Raw genomic sequence first — 7,692 nt, 5'->3', positions numbered from 1 at the left:
AGATAGGGTTTAGCTCTTGCTCAGGCTAGTCTCGAACCCTGGAGCTCAAACAATTCTCCTGTGTGGGCCTGCCAGAGGGTTGGGATTGCAGGTGTGAGCCATTGCACCTGGCCTTCTCATCCTTTTGTCTTTGAATTCGTACCTATATTCTTACATTACTCTTTATTCCAGGTTCCCGCTAGCTTCACTCATGACACCAGTCCACTGTGAGGAAATAGACTTCTATTTTGGCTTAATAATTGGGAATCTCTGTCTTTGCCACTCTCTGGCCTGGGACTAAACTTCAACCTCCCTGAAACCCAAAAGAGTAGATACATTTTCCAAGTGCTGAATGCCTAACATTAAAGTTCTATTACCTATGATTCTTGTTAGTATTTAATATACTATTAAATATTCACAAAATTATAAAACATATAGAAATTACTATTATGGGTGAGTTAAGTAAGATGTCTGCATCTTACTAAGCCTACATAGTCTAGACTATAATATCCTTGAAGTAAGGAACTGCAGCCTTTATTGTTTTACACTTCAGAGCTAAGCACAGTTAATGCTATGTGTGAAGGTATGAATAAATTAACTCCCCCACGTGATAGGCTAAATCATGGCTCTCCAAAGGTGTTCATGCCCTAATCCCTGGAACCTGTGAATATATTACATTACATGGCAAAAGGGATTTGGCAGATGTAATTAAAGTTATGGACTTTAGGAAGATTAACCTGGATTATTCAGGTCAGCCCAGTCTAATCACAGATCTGTTAAAAGCGGAGAACTTCCTCCTACTGGAGCCAAATAAATATAGTGGGAGACCGAATAGTAACAAAGACAGGAGAAGTCAGAGATTCTGAACGTGAGAAGGATTTGTTGTAGGGGTTTATATTCAAGAATTAGAGAGAGGCCTCTAGGAGTCAAGGGTGCCCTACCTGACAAGGAAATGGAGATCTCAGTCCTACAACCTCAAGGAACTAAATTTTTGGCTAACAACATGAATGAGCTTAAAAATATATTCTTCTCCAGAGGCCCCTATTAGAAATTCAGGCATACAGACACCTTGATTTTAGCCTGGCAAGACCTATGTTAGACTTTGGATCTATAGAAATTGTCCTTATACCTTATACCCTTAAGCTTGTGGTTAATTTTTGTAGCAGACACAGAAAGCCAATTCACTCCATTTCTGACTTGCTCTGTTGCAATTCCCTAGTGTATTTTATGTCTTAAATCTATTCTCCAAATCTTGGAAAGCATGCCTTGGAGGAACCAAAAATTTTCCCAGAGCAGGCTATGTTCACCCACAGTTTCTTTCCTTTGAGCATTCTCTTCACAGATGAAGACTGGACTTCCCTAATTACATGAAACTGGAATTCCCTAATTACACCCAACTTTTTACAATGCTCACTCCTCGAGGCTTTTGTTCCAGCAGTCATGAACACTTAAATCACGTCAAAACCAGCAGTCATCAAAACTTAAAGTACATCACAAGAATCTGGGCCCCAACCCAGAGTTTCTGATTCAGTAAGTATGATGTGGGACCAGGGAGTTGGCATTTCTAACAAGTTCTAAGATGCTGCTAATGCTTTTGGTTAGCTGAGCATACTTTGAAAACTACCATACAGTAAAGTCAAATGATTCTTTTTTTCATAAAATATTAATCTCTTTTACGTATTCCTGCTCCTTTTTAACCTATTTCCATATTAACATGCATCTGGGTATGTTCCCTTCCATTAACAGAATCTAAAGAAACAGAATAGATCATTTATATCAGTAAACTTTTTCTGATGATAATGTGGGTTATTGAAATTAGTTAGAGATTACATATGTTAATATTTCTCAGTACAGCTTCTGTATTTGCAGTGAGACAATTCTTCACTGTATGAAATTTTATCTTATGTCCCATTTACTGAGGCACTTACTACCTCTGGCCCCTATTCACTAAATGCTCTTAGCATTCAGCAGTCATTGTGATAACCAACAACATCACCCCACATATATATTCAGATATGTCTGTAGAGGGTGCGCAATACTAATTAAGAACTACAAATCTATGTTATACAAGTTTTCATGCTATCCTTTCCTGTGTTAGTAAGGATTTTAAAATTTTATTCTCATGTTTTATTCATAAATTCTGGTTATTCTAAATATTTTATTTAATAGAATATATTACTGAATTAACTCCCTAAGGCCACAATCAAGACAAATGTGTAGCTGATATCATGAAATGGCTTACTCAAAACTGCATTCCATCCTCTTTCAAGTGGGCAGAGGCTGGAAAGCAAAGACCACATTTATCAGACACCCTGAGGTTTCCCTATATGACTTAATTTCCACCAGTGAGATGTGCCATCATCACCTGGAATTGGAAGGAAGATGTATCTGAAGAGGAACCGAGAAGAAAGTATCCATTTCATTTGTGCATATTATAGTAATAGCTGTATGTTTTGGAGCCAGAAACAGTTAGCAAAAGCTTCCTAATTTCTAGTCAATTTTCTGATTTCACAGGGTTCCATCATTTCTGGGTCGCCAGACTCCTGGTGGTTTGGTTCTACAATACAGTGCTAAGACTCTTACCTGGAAACAGTATGACTTTAAAACTCATTGTTCAAAGCTCAGCCATGAGTCAGTTTCTTTAGCATTCCCCCAAATTTGTGAGCCACTTAATAGCCTCTTTGAGAAGTCCTCTTCTTTTTAACCTAGCTGAGTAGAGTCTTCCCTCTACAACTGAATTCCCCTCAATACAGAATACCATTAGAACTAAATAATAGTCAACAGAATACTCATAAGTTGTTGTTTTAAAATCTACATTCAGGGTAACTCAAAGGTAATTATTCCCAAATCCATGAAGAAAATAGAAAAGTTACTGGATCTGACCAAATTAAAAAGCTTCTGCACTGCCAAGAACACACTAGGTAAAGCAAATAGACCGTCCTCATAACGGGAGAGGATTTTTGCAGGTTATATTTCCAACAAAGGTCTAATAACCAGAATCCACAGAGAACACAAACTTATTACTAAGAAAAAAACAAGTGATCCCATTTCATTGTGGGCAAGAGACAGGAACAGAAGCTTCTCTGAAGAAGACAGGTGCACAGTCTACAGACACATGAAAAAATGCTCATCATCTTTAATCATCAGAGAAATGCAAACCAAAACTAATCTGAGATACCATCTAACTCCAATAAGAGTAGCCCACATCACAAAATCCCAAAACTACAGATGTAGGCATGGATGTGGAGAAAAGGGAACACTTCTGCACTGCTGGTGGGAATGCAAGCTAGTACATTCCTTTTGGAAGGAAGTTTGGAGAACACTCAGGGATCTAAATGTAGACCTGCCATTTGTTCCTACAATTCCTCTTCTAGGAGTATATCCAAAAGACCTAAAATAATTTGGCAACAAAGATATTTGCACCAGATTGTTCATTGCAGCTCAATTCATAAGTGCAAAGTCATGGAAGAAGCCCAAGTGCCCATCGACCCATGAATGGATTAATAAATTGTGGTATATGTATACCATGGAATACTATGCAGCATTAAAAAAGATGGAGACTTTACCTCTTTTATGTTTATGTGGATGGAGCTGGAAAGTATCTTAGTAAAGTATCTCAGGAATGGAAAAAAAATCCAATGTACTCAGGACTACTATAAAACCAATTAAAAATCATTCACACTTTCATATGAAAGTTGAATCACAACTATAGCCCAAGATGAAGGAGGGAAGGGAAGGGGGAGGGGAAAAGAAGGGAGGGGTTGATAGAGGGAGGGTTAGTAGGGGGACCACACCTATGGAGCATATTGCAAGTACAAGTTGGATCTATCAGGTGTCGAATGTCTTAACACTGTAATTGGGCAAATGAGATGAAGGCTATGTTAATTAGTAGAATGTAAGCACTGCAATTTGTACAAATAATCAACACATTGAATCCCACAATGGCATAATTGTATTCATAATCTATGTACAAATGATTTAATTAAAAAAAAGAAAAGTTGTAATAGGTGTTTAATATTTTTTTCCTGATAGTGACCAGTCAGGCAGGTAAGAATAAAAAACCATGTCTTAAATCTATTGATTTTCAATGGTGTTGGTATTATAAATAGACAAAATAGTTTTCAGCTTTGTAAATTTCCTTCTCTTTCTTCTCACTCTACTTGAAGCTGTCAAAGTGGAAGAAATCCTATCGTTAAAGAATGATCTATTTGGCTTTTTATAGGCCTTTCAGTCACAATGCATTTCTAAATATAATTTAAAGACAACTCAGATAGAATTGACCACTTTTTATTCATGCCTTATAGTATTTAAGAATATGGGAGAAAAAAGTTAGATTTCGTGTCTGGCTCAATAGGGATGCTGAACCAAATCACTAAAAGTGAAGTGTGGCACGAAGTAACCAGAAACGCTTAGCCAGTCCACTTCACCTGAAGCAAGCTTACCCCAACACACGCACAGTCCCAACCCTCGCCCTTGTGAGTGCAGAGAAGCTCTGGTGAGGACCTTGAACATTCCAAACATTTTGACGCTGGCTTATCTGCCAAACTTACATAGATTTCAACAAGGAGAGTTACTCTGTAACGATATCTGGTCTTCTCTTTTTTTTTGTAGAGACAGAGTCTCACTTTGTCACCCTTGGTAGAGTGCTATGGCATCACAGCTCACAGCAACCTCCAACTCCTGAGTTTAGGCGATTGTCTTGCCTCAGCCTCCCAAGTAGCTGGGACTACAGGTGCCCGCCACAACGCCCAGCTATTTTTTGTTGTTGTTGCAGTTTGGCTGGGGCCGGTCTGAACCCATCACCCTCGGCATATGGGGCCGGCGCCCGACCCACTGAGCCACAGGCACCGCCCTGGTCTTAAGACCCAAACTCAAAGTCTAAGGCTAGCTTTTTCCAAAGGGAGCCCGTACCAGGACAGCATTAAATGATACAATGCTTAACTTTGTTACTTTTACAGTTCTTTCATGTTCTTATTTTTACTCATGTTTAAATTATTCTTTAAAGAAATTATTCATTTAAAATACATATATCTGCCAGGTGCACTGGATCATGCCTATAATTCTAGCACTCTGGGAGCCCGAGTGCTTGAGCTCAGGCATTGGAGACCAGCCTGAGCAAGAGCGAGACCCTGACTCCACTAAAAATAGAAAACTTAGCTGGGTGTCTTCATGGTACATGTCTGTAGTCCCAGCTACTCAGCAGGCTGAGGCAAGAGGATTGCTCAAGCACAAGAGTATGAGTTATGACACCAGAGCACTCCACTTACGGTGACAAAGTGAGAGTCTGTCTCAAAAAATAAATAAAATAAAAATAATAAAATGAGTACAGCTGCTTCTAATTGTCCCTTTTTCTTATTGTTATACACACAACACACATATTCAGATGTGCACATGGGAAACCTCTGTGTGTATGAGAGATCACTACAAGTTTGGGGCTTGGAAAGTACATTGCTGCAATACCAACTAAACTACATAGGAAATATCATGTTCTTAAAATGTCTTCAGGCCTCTCGGGCCTCAGGCTTCAGCTTCCTACCCTTCTAGGCAGCTTCCCGATCGACTCTTACGCAGCTGTTTTCCCTTTATCTTTTCTTTGGTGGTCCTTCCCTTCTCCTCCTCACTCAGAGACAAAGCAAACAAATAAAAATACTACTCCATTTTCTTATATACTCAGCTCTCTTTGGTCCCTCCCTCCCAATTCAGTGACTTTTTGCATATTCTGAGAATTTATCTCAGAATTCTGGGATATCCATCTCACATTCTTTCGTAACCTGGGGTCGGGGGAGAGCGGGGAGTGAAGCAGTGTGTGGAAGATGGGAGGAGGATGTCAGATCTTCCCAGTTCCATAAAGACCTATGATATTGGATATGCTGTCGGTTGTTGATGTTGGAATCATATAAATAAATTTTAATTGTACAGTGAGATAGTAGAGGGAGATATATCTAAGGGTTTTATTTGACAGGAACCCCCAAATTAACTTCAGCTGGTATTGGAAGACAACGTGATTTCTTTCCATCTTGGGTCTTCCCATAAGCAGCTCAAATCAAATGCTTATATCTGTCAATGTCAATGCTTTCAACACATGAATTCATACCAAGTGGCTTCTAAAGGGGTACTCATACTTTAATTTATTATTCTAATGCACCAATGCTATTTATTTGCTTTCTAAGATTTTACTTGGATTCTACCGCTTCCTTCAGCATTTCTATTGCTGCCTGCAATTTCTCATGACCTATATCGTTGCCAAAGTCATTTTCTACTTTCCAGTCTCACAGCTTGACAGTACGCCCTTCTTTTTCACTTCAGTAACCCGTTTCAACAGTGTCTGGAATCCTCACCCATAATGAGCATAAGCCTAATAGACATTCTCCTCAAGTCTGATAGCAAGAAGGAAAAAAATTAAACTATCTCATTCAGGAGTTGAAATTATTAACTGTGAATTTCCTCGTTTGTCACCTTTAGTAAAGCAGTGCGCAGGCCAGCACACTCCAAACCATAAAATGCTGTGTAAATGTTGGTTACTATTCACAATAGCAACCACAGCAGAAACAACCATCAGAATAACACTTCCTCATCCCCACGATTATACCATTTGCAGTTGGTGTAGATCTTAAATTTCATAACTGTGAGTTTTTTCCACTGAAAGTGGGAGGGAGCTTAATGGAAACCTAGTTTTGATGGGACACAATATGGCGTGTATGGATGACAGCCATTTCAGATGTTCTTCTAGATCTAGAAGCTACTGAAGATGTAAACACATCCTAAGTGGGCTATTCAAACAGTAAGATTTACGTCAGGTGCTACAGAGAAGATACTTCTACAGCACATAGACTAAAACTGGGATGATACAGAGAAGATGCACATGGCCCCTGTGCAGGGAAGACATGCAAATTCATGGGGTGTTCTATGTTAAAAACAAAAAACAAAAAACAAAACAGATTTACTTTAGGCTGCTATTAACGACCTAGCTGCCATAATTAATTTTAGCCAAGTCATTTCATGGAATTTAAAGTGGCACACACATTTGACTTGTATTAATTACATTTTCAGAAAAAACAAAAATCAAAACTACATTATCTATAAAATAAAGTGGGGGGGGAATGAATGAAAGTAGAAAGCTAGTAAGCATTTATCTCAAAAATTTTTAATTTGTTCTCCAAACTGGAGATAACTATGTGATAGAGTCATCACAGGGGCTGATGGGCAGGTTTGAGAGTGGAAGTTTGCCAAGAAATAGAAGCGTCGGGGATAAGGGTCAATGCATGTCATAATCCCTACCTACTGGAAGTTCCCCCAAAGGCAAACTGTTTGGTTAAAGATGGTGAAGATGCTAAAGAGCGATTTCAGTTATCTCTTTAGTTATCCTAAAACAAACCATTAAAAGACTTGGCAAAATGTTTTTTTGTTTGTTTGTTTTGAAAAATAGAGCAGTTAGCAGGAATAATGCCAGGAAGATAACCTAATGTGGGGTTATCATTCCTTAATTCATCAATTAAAGGTGCTAGGCTTTCTCTTCTTACAAAGTTTATATATAACAGTAGTGCCAAATCTATAGTCGATACAAAACAAGAAACATTAAGTGCCCCCAAACTAGCTGAAAGGAAAATACCTGTCCAATATTCCCACTGTGCGTCCTTCCTGTGTCTGAGTAGGCAGTTTATTGCTTGTTTGCTCTCTTTCTTCATGATTTGGCTGTTTGGCTTGTCAACAAGG

General features: G+C 38.7%; 1 non-coding gene across 1 annotated transcript; it reads left to right on the top strand.

The window, feature by feature from the left end:
* Positions 1-6,790: 6,790 nt before the first annotated feature.
* Positions 6,791-6,893, top strand: LOC128592720 (U6 spliceosomal RNA). Its single transcript, XR_008381988.1, has one exon. It is a non-coding gene; the product is annotated as a U6 spliceosomal RNA (small nuclear RNA).
* Positions 6,894-7,692: the final 799 nt, after the last annotated feature.

The sequence above is a fragment of the Nycticebus coucang genome, chromosome 1, assembly GCF_027406575.1.
Source record: "Nycticebus coucang isolate mNycCou1 chromosome 1, mNycCou1.pri, whole genome shotgun sequence".
Lineage (NCBI taxonomy): Eukaryota > Metazoa > Chordata > Mammalia > Primates > Lorisidae > Nycticebus > Nycticebus coucang.
Note: the sequence above shows the minus strand (reverse complement) of the source record. Positions and strands in the feature narration are given on the sequence as shown.